We start from the raw sequence: 19927 nt of genomic DNA on the forward strand, positions 1-19927 counted from the left end.
GAATATACAAGCATGTTGTGGCCTCCAAACTAAATGTTGAGGATGAAACAGGTTCCAGTTTTACATCTTCCCAGGGACTTCAGAATCTCAGTACTTCAGGTGCCAAGATGATAAGAAATTGTTTCCACTTCACTCCAAAGTTTAGAATTACACCAGCCAATTGCTCAGCAGATAAGGTATGCCTCCTGCTTTGAATACAAGAGTGACAGGAGGAACTAGTATTCACACTGGAACACTGAGGACCTTGTGTGAGGCCTCCAGGAGCCAACATGACTTCACAGATATTTATAGATCGCTTGAGCCCAGCCTAAGGCCACATTGTTGTCTCTTATCTAATCAAATAAGAGACAACAATGTGGCCTTAGACTAATCAATCTGCCATTAATAAGCAATGTTTGCTTGGGGAAAAAATAAAACATTAAGCAGCTGTTGATCTTTTTTCCCCAAACAAGAGAAAACATTGCAATCATCCGAGTTCCTGCAAAAACTCTGTAAGATGAAAAAAAAAATCCACTTAATATAAATTTATAAAACCTCAGAGGCTCAATCATGAACACCTATTTGAGTCCTAAAGCATCTATGATCCTGTACAGCTTTTACACAGCCCAGTGCCTTATATAACCACAATATTGTCAGCATGTATTTGATTGCGGAGTTTATGGCTTTAATATACAAACAATCATTAAAGTCAGCAAGTGGAACATTACATATGGCCAGTATGGAAACAAATTCTACCAAAGTGGGCTACCAATGTTTCTGGATTTTTATTCTGTGAAATATTTTTTAGTTACTGTACCAACTACAAAAATTGTTAGAAAACACTAAAATATGTCATCAAAATTCTTTGATGCAAGTATATCCACTTACATAAAATTTACACGGCATACAAGAAGCGTCCAGAGAACCGTTCTTGTTCTCCATTCTTTTCTTTTTTTAACAATAACAAATGATTAGCGGTCAAAGATTCACTTAGCATGTGGGATTTAATTAAAAATACTGCTTGCACATAATGCTCGGGCACTTTGTAGATTTTTATCTTAGCAAAGAGACAAATAAATAATGAGAGTAGACATATACTCCTTTCCCTTTCTGTCCTGTTCTACAACACACAAGACAAAAAGGAAAAAGTGAACAATGAGCCATGACCTAATGACATAAGTCTATAATTCATGGAAGCATTTGGAGGAAAAAGTGTTTTGTTGCCATCATACTCTGAACTCAATGCGCTTTCTTTATCACTTCCCCTCCTACTCATTGGGTATTAAAGCCAAACTATGTTTCCCATCATGAGCCAGTCATGTTGTTTATCATTATAGCTTCTGGGTTCACTTTAAAAAATAAATAAATAAAATCTTTTAACTACCTGCCCTTCCTCGCCTGTGTAGACTAAAATGAGTTCCTGAGACAGCCTTCAAAGTTCTCCACCACATAACATAAGTTTATAAATAACTGAATACAATTTTAACTTGCTTGTTTTACCTAAAATGTATGTTCCATTCATGCACATAGAGCATCTACTGCATCCTTTGGGTTTAGGTACATACACAGATATGAAAAAAAAAAAACAATGATGTAAAGTGTTGACTTGTTGGTTATAGTTAATCAGTTTGTGATATATATTGTTATTGGGATAAAAACAAACAAACAATCTAAACACTTTTTCTGTAAATTCAGTGAATAATTTATGTAATCATCACATGGGAAGTACTATTTATTTATTTTTTTACATCTGACAAAGTCGGTGTCAGACTTTGTTACAGAGGTAGCCCCAAATTTAGGAACAAGCGCCTCAACTTGTTTTGGCTGGTCTCTCTGGGATGCCACGGTGACTGTTGCAAACTGTCACCTAAAGCAACAAAAAAACTATTGCAGTAAACAGTGCATTTCCTGCAGCATGAAATAAACAATAGAGTATAACATAAAACGATAGACAAAGTTGTCATCCGATATATTTTGTCAATCTGGGGGAGCATCACAATGGCATAACGATTATAACGCACAACCACAAACCACATGAACCCTAAACCTACACAAACAGAAAATAAGAAAGAACTGCAAGGCTGAGGCTGTGTTGAGCATTCCAATCTTCAAATCTTTAAACCCGACCTTTAACCCTCCTGCCATCCTTTAAAAAACTCACACCCATCACCCTAGGGACCATTCTCAGCCACGCCATAAAAAGACCATATATCCATATTTTATTCCACTTTAAATTAGCCAACCTTGTAAAACTACTTCTCCCTGAAATATTCATGTAAAGTTTTAATTATATTTTCGTTGTTTTAACCCTTCAAATCCCAGTGTTATTACATGAGCGCCCTGTGTTATAAGCCCCAAAAACCAAAAAACGAAACTAAATATTTCCACAAAAAACCAGTTGAAGTAATATGTGATTGTCATTATAAGTAGGCCTTTAGATGGACCAAAGATTGGCACCAACATACATTTTGACCTGCCATTATTTTTTTTGCATTTTTTTTGCAATTTAAAAATTAAAACTTCAAGGCCCTGAGTCTTCATTGACATCCAAGAAAAGAAGAAAAAATAAAATCATATGATGATAATTTGGGGATGAAAAATAGCGTTTATAATGGAAGTCAATGGGCAGAAAATGGTCCCCAGGGTGATGGGTGTGGGGATTTCTGCTGCTCAGCCATTTTAGGCTGATTTAAGGAATTCACACTGGAATATTAACATTGACAGGTAAAAACTATCCTGTGGCAAGTTTGGTTATATTCCACTGAACACAGTGGAAATGGCAGCCATTTAACACATAGCAGTGGCACAAAAAGGTCCCAAGAAGGCAGGAAGGTTAAAAAGAAACTCGGACTCTCAAACGTGGGCCGACATGCAATTAAGAACGGGAATCCAATTTGTCTGAAGTGCTGAAGCTAAAACTTATCGAAAATAAGAAGGATTTGAGTGGTTAAATGCTTCATTTATTCAATACAAATCTTGAAATGATTTCAGTGTGTTCATCGGCACGTATAAAGGCATCAGTATAACCACGACACAGTAACACCAACTCTGATCACTAGTTGCAAAATGTTAACAGTAACTCTTCTATCTCATACCTGCCGTGCTCATATTCAATTTTAATGCGATTAAAGAAAGATCAGGAGTCTCCCCATGTATGAACAACAGAATTAATAATGATAGCTGTGTAAGGAATCTGAAGAAATCCAAACATTAGTTATAGTTATAATCGCAGCAATCACACCAGAAAGCCATGTCAAATTTATTCAGCTGCAAGACATCAACCAGAAACACACAGCTTAAGTTGTTTTAAAAAATACATGAAAAAAAGTCCTGCAAAAGATGGTATCTGTTTATCTCAACATCATGAATTCTGTCAGGAATTACCTAAGTCACAGAACCTAAAACTCACAGAGGAACTGTTACAACTTCTCCATGTTATTCGAAGAAACGTCCAGCCGAGGAGCTTGAAAAACTGGTCTCAAGACAAACTAGGAAAACTGGCTTAGTTTAAAGGTAGTTAAAGGTGAGATCACCTTACATCATATACTCTTGCACCTTACTGCAGAAACAAATATAACAAAAACACAAAACTGTGAAGAGAGCTGCTGAAATGATGTGCCATCGTCATCTGTGTCAGGTGAAAACGGACTTCAAGGGATGACTCCAGACGGTGAAAGACAAAAAAGAAAAGAAGACAGAGAGCTTGGTTTCCTTTCCTATGGAAAGAAAATACTAGAGGGAAAAGCCTGGGAAAAACTTTAATCCTCAAGATCAAAAGTATGCTAAAGTTCAAGTCTGACCGCATGATCTTGGATTAACAGGAAAATTGTTTGAAACTGTGCTTTTCACTTTACAGAGGTGTGTACTAGTACACAATTTCAATTAGGTATTAACTTTTTCAACACGGTCGTAACACCAAGACAGCTTTTTTACACTTTCCTATCCTCATATGAGAAACGAGTGAGGAAAATAACCCAAACAGTAGCCACAGTCTGCCAAGTCACAGGGCTGGACTGCCAACGTCTGGTATATTCGGTAGGTACTCTGATTACATGCTACAAGCTAACAGAGTAAAAGGTAGAATTACAGGTCATTTTTAAAGCTACAGTGTGTCAGCAGCAAAGGAGCCAAGTGTCATTCAGCATTTCATCCATGTAATGGTAGTAAAGCTCGACTTCAGCAGTTGTTTCTTATTATGAAACATCAGTTTAGGAAACCCAAAACTTCCCCTGTGTCAATATAAGTGCGTGGCTCCGCTACTGCAAGGTGGATTAGTGGTACAACTGTGCTGTTAACATGCATTACGTATTTTAACCCGGTATAAGGAAAGTTAAAAAAAAAAGTTTATATATTCTTTTAATATAACCAATGATCTAATTATCATTAGAAGATGCCTCTTGAATAAACAGACTGGTTCTTTTATAGAGCTATTCTACTCTGAGTAATCAAAGTGCTTTATATAACTTCCCTCATTACCCATTCACACCGATTCATACAAGCACTTTTATCTATGGTTTACTCAACTCAGTCAAGTGCTTTTTATCTAACATTCACACACATTCATACTCCAATAGATGCATCAAAGAGCAACTTATAACTTAGTAGAAGACCTACTCTACTAGACTGTATCTAGATTCCACTCATATCACTTGTAACAATTGATTATGCTGAAAGAGCCCGACGGGTGCTGATAAGAGCAAGCAACAGTCACGATCTGCAAATAAGCTCTGCCATATAAGCCTAATAACACCTGATAAACAATGCTCTAAGGTCGTACAGCGCATGTTTGTCAAGATGTTTTCGGTGTTTTTATGACCTCACTTTGCTACCTAAAGCCTTAAAAAGTCTTAATCAACATGACACTGCAATCTCAGGTTTGCACTGGTCTGTTAAATTTTGCAGTTGTTCCTATTTTCATTGAAAGCATTCTCACTTTTGCTGAGAACTTGAGTGTTCTGGTCTTACTGAAGGCAAACTGTGATACCAGCAGTAGAAAGCTGCGTTTCTCTATCACACTGCTCCGAGGCTCCCACATCAAACAGCGCTGGGCTGCTGAGAGGACTTTTACCATGTCAGGATATTTGACATCTCTGCTCTGAATTAACACTGGCAGGCCTTCCATCACAGGTTGATGTGTTCAAGCTCACCTGTAAAAGCCCTACAGGCACTGGCTCAAAGGACAGTGGAATACTGGCACCAAACTTCTTAATTTAAACCGCTTTCAAGAGCTCAGCTCGACAAGACCTCAAGCTCCCTCACAGAGAAGAGCCAAGTCCAAGGGTAAAAGGGCAAGTTAGCTTCTTAGTTCTTCAATTCTTCTTTATCCAGTTTAAAACAAAAAATAGTTTTAAGTGCTGAACAGACCTATCTTATTTACAGACTGGACCAATAGTGTCAAATTTTATGAATAAATGCAATTCATCTTACATCTGAATCCCATATTGCTCAAGGTCTCACGTGAAAGAAGATCTAGAGGAATGGATATTACTCCACTCAACTCAACGTTCATATTGTCACTAACTGTAGTGATACTGAAGATAACACTGGCTCTGTTAAAGTGAAAAGACATCAAATATTTACAAATATATTATCTACTGAGACACAAAGAAACTGGAACTTTAACAGGACATGTTTTGCTGGCTCAGTAAAGCCAAACAACTTTCTCATCCTTCCACTACTGAAGCCTTTTTTGGACCCAAGTCATATGTAAGTCCTATCACTTATATATGTATATAAATAGCAGCCTGCAGTCTGAATTATTGAAATATACACCATCTACAGCACTGACAATACCGATACCCTGGCCTGGGGTATCTATCAATACCAAATATAGCTTCATTGCAGTTTCAGTGCCAGTGTTAAATTAAAAAGCTGGGAATCACTCTTCTGTATGAGTTTAGCTTCAACACTAATATCTTGACTGAAGTATTTGTTAGCAATTAAAAGAATTTATACATTAAAAAAACAAAAACAAAAAAAAACACGAGAACCAGACCATAAATTAAATTTAAAAAATACATTTGTTGTTTACCTAATTTATTTGAATTCACTCATTACTGCACAGTTGATCGTGTATTTACAAAGTCCCAAGTTAGTGCTACCTAATCCAAATACAGGATTGGTACATCTGCAATACAGAAATCCAAAAAGCAATTTACACCTAACTGTGCTGGAAGAATCTTTACTCAATAAAACTAATCTTCTGAAATTGATCTAAATGAATTACAAATGAAAAAACACATTTTGACAGGTTTATATTCTTTTTACTTTGACACAATTTTTTCAAGCTAAAAGGATGATATCTTTGTATAATTACACCTTAATTATGTGATTCTCTGAGAATCACAGACTTTTCTCTACAACAGTTTAAAAACTTTTTTGGTAGAATTTGTGAACAGAAATGCAAGGATGCCCCTGATAGATCACAAATGTAAACTAGGGCTGCCACGATTAGTCGACTAGTCACGATTACGTCGACTATCAAAATCGTCGACGACTGATTTAATAGTCGACGTGTCGTTTGAAGCTTTGTAAGATCCAAAAGACGCAGAAATAAGTAGCAGGATTTAAGAGTGTAATAACGGACTGAAACAGAAGATGGCAGCACTGCATGTACAAGGATGCCAGCTGCCGTTAAACCCCGAAGAAGAAGAAGCTGTGTCCCAGAATTCATAGCGCGGCCCAGCTCAGTTTCCAACAATGGCGGCAGCTAGTTAGTTTTAATATTACTCTTATTATTCTTTCTGGGTCACAAAATAAACGTTTCACATATTTTCAGGCGAGACTGTAACTGTGTAAACCTCAAATATCTGCTCAGTTTATCAAGACACCACATATTTTCAAAAGCGCTCCGACGTTTTCGGAGACGTCTGTTACCCACTAGCTCGATAGCTAGCCGGGGGCTAGGCTCACTAGAGCTGTGAGAACACCGGACTCCCGGCAAATAGTTTTCAAACCCACCGCCGTCTTTCGCTCCTCAGGTTAAACGTGATATATAAGTCACTTAGATAACTTAAAAATGTTATTGTTTTGCCTTTTTTTTTTTTTTTTTTTTAGTATTTTATTTGTTCCTGAGTAAATCGGTTTGGCTGAGATTAAAGTTATAGTTTTTACACAGCTGAATAAACGTCAAGCAGACAGCTGATTATCAGAAGTGTGAGATGCTGTTATAGTTTAGATAGCAAGGAGTTTATTAAACTTCACCGAAACAATCTGCAAATTTCATTAAAATTTAATAAACTATCATCCTGTCTTTATTTTTAGTTAGCACAGACCTTAAACACTTAAAGCTGTAAGCTAATGATAGTTATATAAGAGCAGATGCTGCTGGTGCAATAAGCTGTACGTTTTACGTCCAATGGATGATGATCTGATTAGTCGACTAATCGCCAAAATAATCGGTGACTAGTCGACTATCAAAATAATCATTTGTGGCAGCCCTAATGTAAACATATTCTTTGTCGCTCTTTAAATCCATTCAGCGAAAGAACCAAACCCTTACACGTTTCTGCATGATCCAAATCTCCATCAAAACTTGCCATTTTGAGTGTACAGGTTACTAGTTTAAGACAGTCTTATGCCAACAGTCCACATCTTATCAGTTAGACGAGGTTATTTATATACCCAACAGTTGGCAAGTCAATTATCTGGCAACACCTGCATCATGAAGATGAAACACCTGCATCACGAAGATGAAACACCCGCATCACGAAGATGAAACACCCGCATCACGAAGATGAAACACCTGCATCACGAAGATGAAACAGTGTTTCAAACGAATCTGCAAAATGTCAGTGAAAATGACAGATTAGCAAAGGGCGCGCGTGCATGCACGCACACACACACAAAATCAAAGGCAGTGAAAATCCAAAATGGAAAGCATCACAGATATAAGGCCTCAAACCTGTACTCAGGTCAACAGGGCTAAGGCACGGCTGTAGGAGCCACAAGAAGAAGCTCTGGTGCTAATGTTTGCCAGAGGGCATGTGGAAAGTCCAGAGTCCACTTCGCAATCACACTGAGAATTTGTGGCAGAACTTAAAAACCTCTCTTCATGTGGGGCACAAGAGTGTCCGAGGCCAGCTTTGCAAATTACCACAACATGCACACAAGTAAAAGAGTGGGTTTAGTGAAAGCTGACAAAAAAGGGGGAAACATTTGCATAGATTTCTGATACAACTAAAATACCACGTGCCCTAAATCCAAATAGATGACACTTGTCATTGTGAACAGGCCTGTCCGTCACAGGGGTGCCAGTCCTGCTACTTCATGACTGATTGAATCAGTCACAAAAGCTTTATGTTACAGCGTGGAGATGCCAGTGAACAATTTGCACATTTCAAACAAAATAATTTAGGAAAATTTACAACCTGATCTTTGACAAATATCAAATATAGCTCACTTCCATTTGGCTTTCTCTGAATAGTCTATATATGTATATATATATATATATATATATATATATATATATATATATATATATTACTCAATGCAGCTACCACGAGAAGCCTTTCACAAGACCTGTGATTAAATGCTATCAAACATTAGTCAAAGTTATTTTATTAGCATGTTTTCATACGCTGTAGTTATTGCAGGTGTATTAACTTTTCCAAGCCTACAAATTACTCGAGGATGAAATGTAGCAGGTGTGTTAGATTAAACTGTACGCCCAACAGTTTAAAGCGTCTTCAGATTTACTTTTTATGCCAACGAAATGATAACTGGATAAGAAAAAAAGCCTTCTGCAGATCAAAAGGCTCATCACAACTGCGCAACTGGCATGCACATGTTTACAACTTGAAGGGTGAAAATTCTTGATTTTCTGTCACTACGTACTGTCAGTATCATAAAGGATATGACCGGATGCTGTCCAGCAAAACTGATCTGCATTAAAAATGGAAAAATTACTCCGGGGGAACAATCCTGGCTACAATCCCAGGTATCCACTTAGGTGGGTCTGGGCAGATAAGAAGACATGATTGAATGTTTGCTAGCTGGCTAACATTAGCCAAGTTGCATTGTTAGCCTGACTAGCTTAAAAACAACGTCCAGGTATCCTCCACTGTTGAGCTGTTTTCCCAATTTAATCGCTGCCAAAAGGAAAACTGTATCTCAGAGGCAACCGTGGTGATTCTCCACCCGTGCTGCTAGAAGGATGAGGCTGACGTCTCCACACGCATCAGCTAGAACCATACCGCTTTTAGCATTTAGCCGCGCTTGATAACGAAAGACACATGGGTGATGATGATGATGGTGGTGACAGCGATGAAGGCAAAACCGCACAGATATTTCATTATAAGACACTCACCCAGAACCACCTGGACACGCTGAAGATCACCTTCGAGTCATATTGAGAAGAAAGTAGCTGTTATCTGATGAAAAACGTCGCTGACGGAGAAAACGGGCTAAGTTGATTAGAAAAATGTTGTCGCGGCAGAGGAGGCTTGCAGTGTGTTGACAGCTCAATGGGATAGACCGAGTACTACAGCAACGATGAACTGGCCTGAACTGGCTGTCTGACTGCAGGAAGTGACGTCCATCTTTTCGCGTGACGTCACGTAAGTAAGCGACGAGCACTTTTCCCTTAGAGAAAATATTATAACAGCTGCAAAGGGAACGCTGCCTCATGCTATAGCCTTGAACGCAATAAATAAATAAATAAAATAATGCTGGGCTAGCAAGGAGTCAGTGATGCCTCTAACACAGCACAGTGTACGCACAATATCAGTGTAAGGAGGAAGTACAGATTTTTTATTGGTTATTTACGAAAATGTTTTAGAGTTTCTCAAGAAGAAGCGATGACGAAAGCCATTGTTGCGAGATCGATCAACTTTAGACCAGACAACAAACGACGGAGGCTCCGGAAAAGTGCAATCAAACGATGAGTTTTATTATCACAGGAGAACAACCAACCGTCAGCATACGGAATGGGTTGCTCTGACAAGAATACATTGGGTTCTGGTTTTATAGGACAAAATATCACACCTACGTCAATACAGTTCAAAAATACATGGTGACAGACGGGCAAAAGTTCAATTCGTGCAGACAAGGGTTCATCACGTACATATAACCTTACACCGACATATAACTTCTCCTTTCTACATTACTTGCCTTTCAAGGTAATAACTTCAGGTCTTAGCATTTCTGAGAGCTAATAATGGACCCTCGTCATTAATCCCTAAGTAGAGTACTTTTGCAGCCAGTCTCAAACTGAAGTAGAAGACGCTTAGGCCTTCACTCAAACCTGCTACTAGATTAATATGTGTATTGTAAGCATGCATGCAATTAACCTGCTATGTTCTCATCTTCTCTCAACATGTATCATCTGGACACTCTCACCAGTGAAGCTTAAAACCTTCTAGAATGGAACATCAACTCTTAACCAAGCACATTTATGCATTGTGTATAAAATGAACTCAACCTGTAAAAATAGAAAGGTCAATGTGATGACAGACATATTCAATGCAATATAAACCCTGTAAGAGATATTACTGATAAATGATACTGTGAAACATTTTATTAATACATTCTTCATAAGGCAAATTATATGGTAGCAATAAAAGAATCTCTGAATCCCAACACCATCAAACGCTTTATTGCTAAATAGAGTAAGAGTTTTAGAGTTTCCCGAGATTCGGGGTATCAAATATCTGCTCTGTCAGCTGTTCATCGTCCTTTTTCGTTGTATTTTTTGCTTGTTTGTTTTACGTTCTACATAGTTTTCAGAGCAGGTTTGCTTATTCCAGCTTTCATTGTTTAAAGTATTTTTGCTTTGGTCAGTTTTGAGTAAGAAGAGAGTATAAAGGCTCTGTGGATCAGGGGCGGATCTAAAGGGGTGGCATGGGGTGGCAAGTGCCACCCTAGTTTTGCATTGTGGGGTGGCGTGGGGTGACATGTGCCACCCTAGTTTTGCATATGACAGTGTGGGGTGGCGTGGGGTGGCATGTGCCACCCCTAGTGCCACCCTAGTTTTTCGCATATGACAGTGTGGCAGTGTTGTTTATTAAAATAAGATAGCATTAACACTTTAGTCTAGCACTAAACTTCACCATGATATTGTCATGAATAGTAGCGCACACTAAACCAGGTGAGAGCCACAAATATAGTTATTTCACTGTGTTTATTGAGCACATGTTGAATGCTTTCTGCTTTTTGCAACTTCATAAATCTTGGGGGCTTACAAAGAACTGATCAAAAGAAATTAAGATATCCAAACTTGACATATTTAATCCCTAATTCAGCCAAGCTTCATAAAAACTAGATAATTCTTTCTCCTGCCAAAAGCAGTGAACACACAACTTAAGTTCATATACCCCATTTGTAAAACACATACCAAATCAGTTGCTCCTTTGACAAAGAAATTCAGCAACCCACGATTATATAATCCTTTATTCAGTAACAACCATGTATTCATGAGTGAAGATTTAGTTTCTGATTTATTCCTCACTTGTGCACTTCAACTATTGTGTCACTCCTGTGCAATTCACCTCCCCCCTTTGCTAGCCAAATTTCAAGGTAAAAAAAATGTTCTTTTTTTTTTTTTTTTGTCTGTCCCGTTTGGCTCTTTTGCCATCAGAATTGTTGTCTAAAGGCAAACAAAGATGCCTAACGGATTTACTTTACCAAATTGACCATCCCAGCCTTGCCGTAATGGTCCATTTGATTGACCTTTTATTGTTTATTTTATTTTCACTTACTGAATACGGGACAGACTTGACTGGTAGAAAGAAGGGGAGAAAGAAAGAGGGAAAGAAACAGCTGAGAAGAGGGACGGGGAGAAGGGCAAAAGACAAAAACCAACAGAACGGGCAGAGAAAAAAAATGCATATATCAATCACCTGGATCACCTGCTGAGAAAGAAAAAAGAAAGCAAGCAGAAGAGAACAAGAGTAATAGAATAAACAACATCACAATGATATATGGGAATATGACAGTAAATACCGAATATTAAACATTATTGTGCAGCACATAAGATCAACAGAACACAGTGTGCTTTGAGGTAGGAGCCAAAAAGGGTGTAGTTTGTGGGTGTGATCACCCTTGTGTACACCTGTGAGCATGGACGCGCTTGTTTTTAAAAAGGTTCCTTCATCTAATGATCTGCTAGAGGGTGTGGGGGGGCCACAGCCCCGTCCTCCAGGGCATGAAGCAGGTATGGAGGAGATCAAAACTCCAGACATCCAGAGGCCCCCAGAACACAAGAGACCAAGGAAGACCAACAGAGGGGCATCCGCGCCACTGTCCCAGAAAGAGCTGAGGAGAGTCCCAGATGAGGGGTCACTCAGCAGCCGCGGAGCAGAAGCCAGGGGGGGTTGCAGTGACGCGCCCGTGAGCTCCGCCGGCAGCCAGCCGTGCCTGAGTGACCGAGCCCCAGGCCGAGAGGCCGGGGGCACCCCACCTCCGAAGTGGCCCGAGCGAGCCCCAGGCTCCAGGCCCCGCCAAGGAGTGAGCCGGTGTTTACCTGGACGCCCATCCCCGGACACAAAGAACCACCAACGCACCGATGTCTGAGGGAGTCCGCCACTGGCAGGGGAAGTGGTGGTAGGGGGAGATAGGCCTCCAAACCTTGGAGGGCCTGAGATGTCCCCAGAGAGGTGGCGCCTGACACCCAACCTGACATATAGACACAGACATACAGGCACACACAAACACAAACATCCATTCCCACCCTCATGCTCTCATATGCACTCACTCCACACTCAACCAACGTGGAGACAGACATAAAGAGACGCTGTACACACGATCACACTCCCCAAGCGTACTCTACAAACCGGGTCTAGGTACCCCCGCCCCTGGAGGGGGGAACTGCACCCAGACCCAGGTGGTGTTACCCTTTTCCCTGCGGTGGGGGGAGGCAGACCGCCCCGACTCCGCAGCAGCAGGAAGGCCCCACACTCCAGACCGCAGTCGGACGGCCAACTCCTCCTCCTAGCCCCCCCGCTCCAGCAGGTCGCAGAGAATGGGGGTGAGAGAAGACTCCAAACCTCCCTCCACCCGCTCATATGTAGTGTTGATGCATGGGTGTTCTAAGGTGCATTTAAAACCCAGGGGGGCATGGAGCTACCTGCCAGAGAGCAGCAGGTAAGCGCATAGTCCCTCCTGCTAGCCCTCAATGTCTACGTGTATTCAAAATTGAGAGGTGGGCAACAACGCCAGGGGTGAGGTGTACACCCTGATGGTACTTTGGATTCCGTGTATCGTGCCCACCCCCAAGATCCTATATGTATGTGTAATGAGAGTGTGAGTAATGTGAATGTCTAAGTTGTGGGATAAAATTGAGGCAGAGGCAGCCAGAAGGGGACAGAGGGCGGGGGGGGGGGGGGGGGGGGGGTAGCCTCCTCTGCACCCTGGTGACATACCCCTACTCCAAGGTCCTGCATGTGTGGGTGGTTGTGGTGGAGCGGGAAGAGGGAGGCAGCTGGAGATGGGGAGGGGGTCAGCTCCCCCGCTGACCCCAGTAGGCACCCCCATACTCCGCGACCCGCCAGGGAAAGGGGGCCCAGGCCCATCCAGACCGGGGCCCAGTGCAGCAGCGCCTCCTGGCCCCACAGAGCCCGGGACAGTCCACCCAACCCCACCACAGAGAAAACTGCACCCACCCCACCATCCACTCATCTTCCAGACTACATAAGACAATAAACACCCAGGCTGAGATCTTCCTCCACCTCTCCTGTATCTCCCCCTCCTGCAGAGGGAGCTCCTGAGGAGAGGAAAGCTGTGACAATCTCCCCCACCAGTTGAAGAGCCCCCCAGGTGGCTCGATGCACCGGCGGCACCCTGCTCCAGGGCTGGGCCCCCATGCACCCACCCGCCCACAACCCCGGCAACACACCAACCAGGACCCAAGCCCCCGAGGCCCGGCCCGGGTCCCAGCCCAGAGACGGAGCGCCCCCAGAACCTCACGCCCATCCCGGACCCACCCAGGGGCAGCCAGGCTACCAGGTCAGTAACCCACGTCCGTCAGCACAGACCCTCCCCTAGCCCCGCTGCACGCGGCCACGAGGAAACAGTCACCTGAGAGCCAACAGAGCCCCTAACCGGACATGTCCGCTACCCCGGGTTGAGCCCCCCAAGGAAGATGCCTCCGGGGAACCCCCCGACGCCCTAAGCCTGTCCCTACCCCCACACCAATCACAACAGTGAAGGCGGGACCAAACTATGACCCCCCACCCCCACTAGGTGATGGAGCTGATCAAAGGAGCCCAGAGCAATTGATCTGATGTGGTGGCAGAGGCTGTATCAAGACTGATGTAATCTAATAGATAATTTCTATACTGGTTAGAATTAAGATTATTTTTATTTTTCCAGTTCATGAGGACTGTTTTCTTGGCTATGCATAGGGCAGTGAAAACCATATGGGCGATATTCTTTTCTGAAGTGACATTATCTAAGCTGCCCAACAAACACACTAAGGGGGAAGTTGGAATGTTACATTTCAGACACTTCGATAAGTCTTCACATATCTCGCGCCAAAACTTCTGAACTGGTGGACAGAACCAAAGAGCGTGGATATAATTGTCCGGTGAATTGGTTTGGCAGTGTGAGCAGTTGTTGGTAGACGTAAAGCCCATCTTGAACATCCGATGACCTGTATAGTGCACTCTATGTAATATTTTGTATTGAATTAATTGAAGACTGGGATTTCTGATTAGATGAAAGGTTTTTAAGCAAATCTGAGACCAGAAGTTTAGGTCTAAGTTAACTGATAAATCCGCTTCCCATTTTGCAAGAGGAAGTGATATTGATTCGTCTGTTTTAGAAAGCATTCTGTATATTTTGGATAGTAATTTGGGGGTTTTAAGAGTAAGAAATTGAACCACACTTGGTGGTGTTTGTAGTTCAACTTGACCCGGTTTAAATTTCTTTTTTACTATGGATTTAATTTGTTGATATTCTAAAAATCTTTTCTTGTTGATCCCATATTGTGTAACTAGTCCGTCAAATGAAATAAATTCTGTTCCTTCTAGTATATGTTCTAAATATTTGATTCCTTTATCACTCCAATCTGAAAAGTTTATCATATTATTGTTTTGTAATATGTCAGGGTTGTTCCAGATAGGTGTACGTTTGCATGGGATTAATGAAGACGCCGTCAATTTTAGAAACTCCCACCATGCTGTCAGAGAAGAGCTGATGTTGATGCTTTTAAAGCATTCATGTCGTTGGATGTTTGAGCTGATAAATGGTAGGTCTGAGATCTCTAGATTATTGCAGAGTGCTTGTTCTACATCTAGCCAAGGTTCATCTAAGAGGGTATGTTTTAGCCATCCTGAGATAAACTGAAGCCTGTTGGCTAAGAAGTAGTGCTGAAAGTTAGGTAGTTCTAATCCTCCTCTATCCTTGGTCTTTTGTAGTGTTTTTAAGCTTATACGTGGGGGTTTATTTTTCCAAAGGAATTTGGACATACATGAATCTAGAGATCTGAACCAATCTTGTGGCGGTTTAGTTGGGATCACTGAGAATAAATAATTTATTTTTGGTAAGACCATCATTTTTATAGCGGCAACCCTTCCTATGAGTGATATGGGTAGACATTTCCATCTAGCCAGATCATCTTCTACCTTCTTTAAAAGTGGGATATGGTTTAATTTAGTTAGATCTGCAAGCTTGGGAGAAACATTAATACCTAAATATTTTATATTTCCCGATTGCAGTGGTGTAGAAGAGGAATTATGGAAGGAGCTATTAATCGGTAGGACTGTAGATTTTGACCAGTTAATTGAGTAATCTGATATTCTTGCAAAAGAGTTTATCAATTCAATCACCCCAGAGATATTGGTTTGTGAATTTTGGAGAAAGAGTAACACATCATCCGCATAAAGGCTGATTTTATGTTCCACGTTCTTGCATTTTATGCCCTTAATTACTGAATTCTGTCTAATTGCTGCTGCTAGTGGTTCAATAAAAATTGCAAACAGTGAAGGGGAGAGTGGGCATCCCTGCCTGGTGCCCCTCAAGAGACAGAAGCTGGAGGATGTCTGGTCATTTGTTCTAACACAAGCTGTTGGGGAATTATGTAATATTTTTAACCAGTTTATGAAAGAGGATCCAAAACCAAATTTGTGTAAAGTTGCAAATAGAAATTTCCAGTTAACTCTGTCAAATGCTTTTTCTGCGTCTAAAGAGAATATTGTAGTTTCTAGGTTTTTACTGTATGAGTAGTCTATCAAATTAAGTAATCTACGTGTATTTGTTGATGAGTGCCTACCTTTTATGAAACCAGTTTGGTCAGGATGAATTAAGAGGGGGGTTATTTTCTCCAGTCTCTTTGAGAGAGCTTTGCAGATTATTTTAAGGTCTACATTTATAAGGGATATTGGACGATAGCTTGAGGGATATACAGGGTCTTTGCCTGGTTTTAGCAGGAGATTAATGTTTGCAGAATTCATATTTGATGGAAGTCTGCCCTTTTCTTTAATTTCCAACAACGTTCTGTAGAAAACTGGTGCTAGAATCGACCAGAATTCTTTGTAGAATTCTGCAGGAAAGCCGTCTGGACCTGGAGCCTTATTATTGGGCATACTTATCAGGGCTTCCTGGAGTTCACCTGGTGTCAGTGGTGAATCCAGTGCCATTGCTTGAGTGTCCAATAATTTTGGAAGAGTTATGTTGTCCAAAAACTGATCAATTTCTTTTTTAGATGGGTTTATTTGTGGTGAATACAACGTTTTATAGAAATCCCTGAAAATGTTGTTTATTTGTATCGGATCATATATTGTGTTCCCAGATGAATCTAGAACAGCACATATAGTTGTTTTTTCTTTATTTATTTTTAGCTGGTTTGCTAGAAATTGACCGGATTTATTACCATGTTCATAATTTTGTAGGCGTAGTCTTTGTACTAAGAATTTTGTTTTTTTTATCAATTATCTCATTTAATTCTAGTTTAGTTTTGCGTATTTTGTTCAATGTTTCCTGATCTTGGTGGGACGCGTAGGCTTCTTCTAGTGATTTGATGTTTTTTTCTAATTCCTGAATATTTTTGTTTTCTTTTTTCTTTTTATGTGATGAGAAAGAAATTATTTTACCTCTCAAAGAACAAAATGTTCTGCAGGATCGAATCACTCAGTGCCTTGCATGCTCTGCAGTGGAGTGGTCGCTGACAAAGGGCCAAGAAAAACAGAAAGATCCTCTCCCCACTGCAGCTTCAGATGTGCTAATCCAGGCTCTTCATCACTTTTGCAAACAAAATTCCACCTTTTTATATGGGACACACGGGTTGTTTTCTTTTGGCCTCAGAAGGGACTGACATGAGGCCCAGATCAAGCCATGCTAGCTCAGCATTTGTAATGGCATCAGACCCCTAAATGACAATTTGTCTTTGGGTCTATTTTTAAGATGGTAAAAAGTTTTAATTGCCAAGTCTCCAACAGAAAGGTTCAGGACAGATTTTTTTCAATATAGAATTAAAGTCAATCTGTTACTATGGTTGCAATGACTGATCTGAAGACTTATACAGCTACATACATGGGATATCTCCATATTCATCAACATTCGATAAGCTTTTGTGCATTCACTTTTCAAAGGTAGTTAAGACAAATCTATTGCAGATATATAAATTAGAGATGGACCGATCTGATATTACGTATCGGTCTGATACTGACGTAAATTACTGGATCGGATATCGGAGACAAATAAAAAATGTAATCGATCCATTAAATATCAAAAAAGCACCTCACAAAACTTGTGACATGGCGTAACTCGGCTCATAACCGTAGCACGTTGCAGCAGTGTGGTCACATGATAGAGCGGCTGTGTGTATTTGTAGCAGGGGCGGAGCCTGGGGGTGGCTTACTGGGCTTAAGCCCGGGTTGTTTTGTCAGAAGCCCGGGGTCTTTTGGAGTGTAATTTTTCATAGTTAGATGTCTGGCTGACAACTGTATAAAAGAAAAAGTACACACAATATTCGAAGCACATAGTGCACACTGTGGGAATTTACGACTGTGCGTGAATCCCCCCCTGATATTGGTATGATCCAAGCTCAGGCACTAAGCGACTGAGCGAGGGGGCGGGGCAGCTGCTGCCCGTGAGTGCGCTGTTGGAGAAACTGAGCCAGCCATACTAAGGAGAGCTTAAGTTTGACCAGGTACCAAAGCAAATCATTCGTACCGTATAAATAATGTAAATATGACGGTGAATCACGAAAGATTGATATCAAACTGATCACTTGACCCATATTACGTTACTTGCTCTTCAAGTGAATCAACAAATGGCGAACTGAAAAGCGAACAAATGCAATTTTTTTAAGAGTCTTAGCTTACATGTGTTTATTTCATATTTTCAGTTCTTACCCTCCCCGACTAAATCGGTTTCAGTTATGTACTGAAATATAAGAATGGACATTAGAGGGTTCTTTCAAAGAAAAAACTCTGGTAAATGTTATTTTATATATTATGCTTTGTATGTTGTTCAGTATATTTCTATGCAAAACAAGAGGGGTTTCAGTACACAGCAGGATATTCACATTTGTAACCAGATATTTACATACACTTTAGGGAGAAATTTTTTTTACTGTACAACATCAATTTAGAGTAAACTTTTGTTAGATAAATATTGAAATATCTTTTGAATTAGTTTAATGTCAGAATAAAGAGAGACAGAGCTTTCTGTTTTTTTATCACTTTGATCCAATTTAGGAGTACATGTACACTAAGTTTGTTAATTAATAAGAAACTCCAGACGATTCCATTCTGAGCTGAAGAAGCTTCTGATAGGTTAGTAGAGTCCATGTGAGTAAATTGGTGGCACACCTGTGGATGCATATAAGGCAAAACACAGAGCCTGTTTCTTTGAAATGGGAAAATCAAGAGATGTCAACCAAAACACCAGGAAAAGAATTGTGGAGCTCCATAAATGTGGCTCAAGTTTGAATACAATTTGGTGCCATTTGCAATTAAGAAATACAGATAGTTTCTCTCTTTACCCTTAAAGTTAACAAATATGTTTTTTATATTTATCAATCTAAAAAAATAAACATTTAGTTTGATTTGATCTTACAATTAAAAAAGTGTTTGTGTTTTGATCTGAAGAGTACATAAATATGTGGTTTCAACTGTATATTTGATGATTGTCAGCACAAAGAGGGAGAGAGAGGAACAGAGAGGGAGATGGAGAATGAGGACAGAACAGAGATGAAGAAGAGCAGGTGAGACATACATGTTAGTCAAATGGTTGTTTACCAAAAGTATCACCGTATCATAGGTACTCGTGTATCTCGTACCTAGTGTTTCTTTTTAGGTTTGTTATTTTTCAAATTCTATATTTATTAAGTTATGCAGGCTTTTTTGCACAACAAGGCTAAATAATTATATAAACTTTTCTCAATCTAAATAGTGGACTTTGGTAGAATTAAAAAAATAAGTGTAGTGCAGGTCTATGATGATTTTTAGTGCTACTATCATCTAGTTCTGATTCTGGTTCTGTCTTTGTTAAGTCCTAAGTAGTCCTGATTTTGAACTCTTGTAGTCCTGTTTTAATTCCGGATCAGTTCTGGGTCTGGTTGAATTGGGGTTTAGTCTTCGTGTCTTGATACACCCCCGACTTTGTTCTGCCTTGCTGCTTAATTAAAAAACTAGTTTAAGGTGTCCTGCACATGTGATATATATTTTTCCCTATATGAAGTCATTCATTATTGAACAAAACTCAAAACAGAGCCTATTAATCTTTCAGTCATTTCTAAACACCCCCCCCAAAAAAAAAAAAAATCCCACATGCATACTACCCTTTAGGGCTAAGCCCCGGGTGTTTCAAATGTCTGGCTCCGCCTCTGATTTGTAGCCTCGCTACCAAACCAGCATTTCATCTCCGAGGAAGTGATCCCAGAGAGAAGTAAAGCAAGTGTGTAAGTTCATCTCTGAATGTTTGTAAAGCATTCCCGCGTTAAGCTTAACAACCGATATATGGAGCGACTGCCTCTCCTGCTGCTACTTCAATCATGAAACTGATCAAT

General features: G+C 40.3%; 1 protein-coding gene across 2 annotated transcripts in view; it reads right to left on the reverse strand.

Moving 5' to 3' along the window:
* Positions 1–9482, reverse strand: part of atp13a3 (ATPase 13A3) — a 43305-nt gene extending 33823 nt beyond the window's left edge. For both annotated transcript variants that reach the window (XM_085383363.1, XM_085383362.1), the window contains exon 1: positions 9287–9482. The gene's annotated coding sequence lies outside the window, so the exon portion shown is untranslated. The remainder of the gene's footprint in view (positions 1–9286) is intronic.
* Between the last annotated feature and the right edge of the window lie 10445 nt (positions 9483–19927).

This window comes from Rhamphochromis longiceps, linkage group LG15 (genome assembly GCF_057381845.1).
Source record: "Rhamphochromis longiceps isolate RC_006_pf linkage group LG15, R_longiceps_female_GT1.1, whole genome shotgun sequence".
Lineage (NCBI taxonomy): Eukaryota > Metazoa > Chordata > Actinopteri > Cichliformes > Cichlidae > Rhamphochromis > Rhamphochromis longiceps.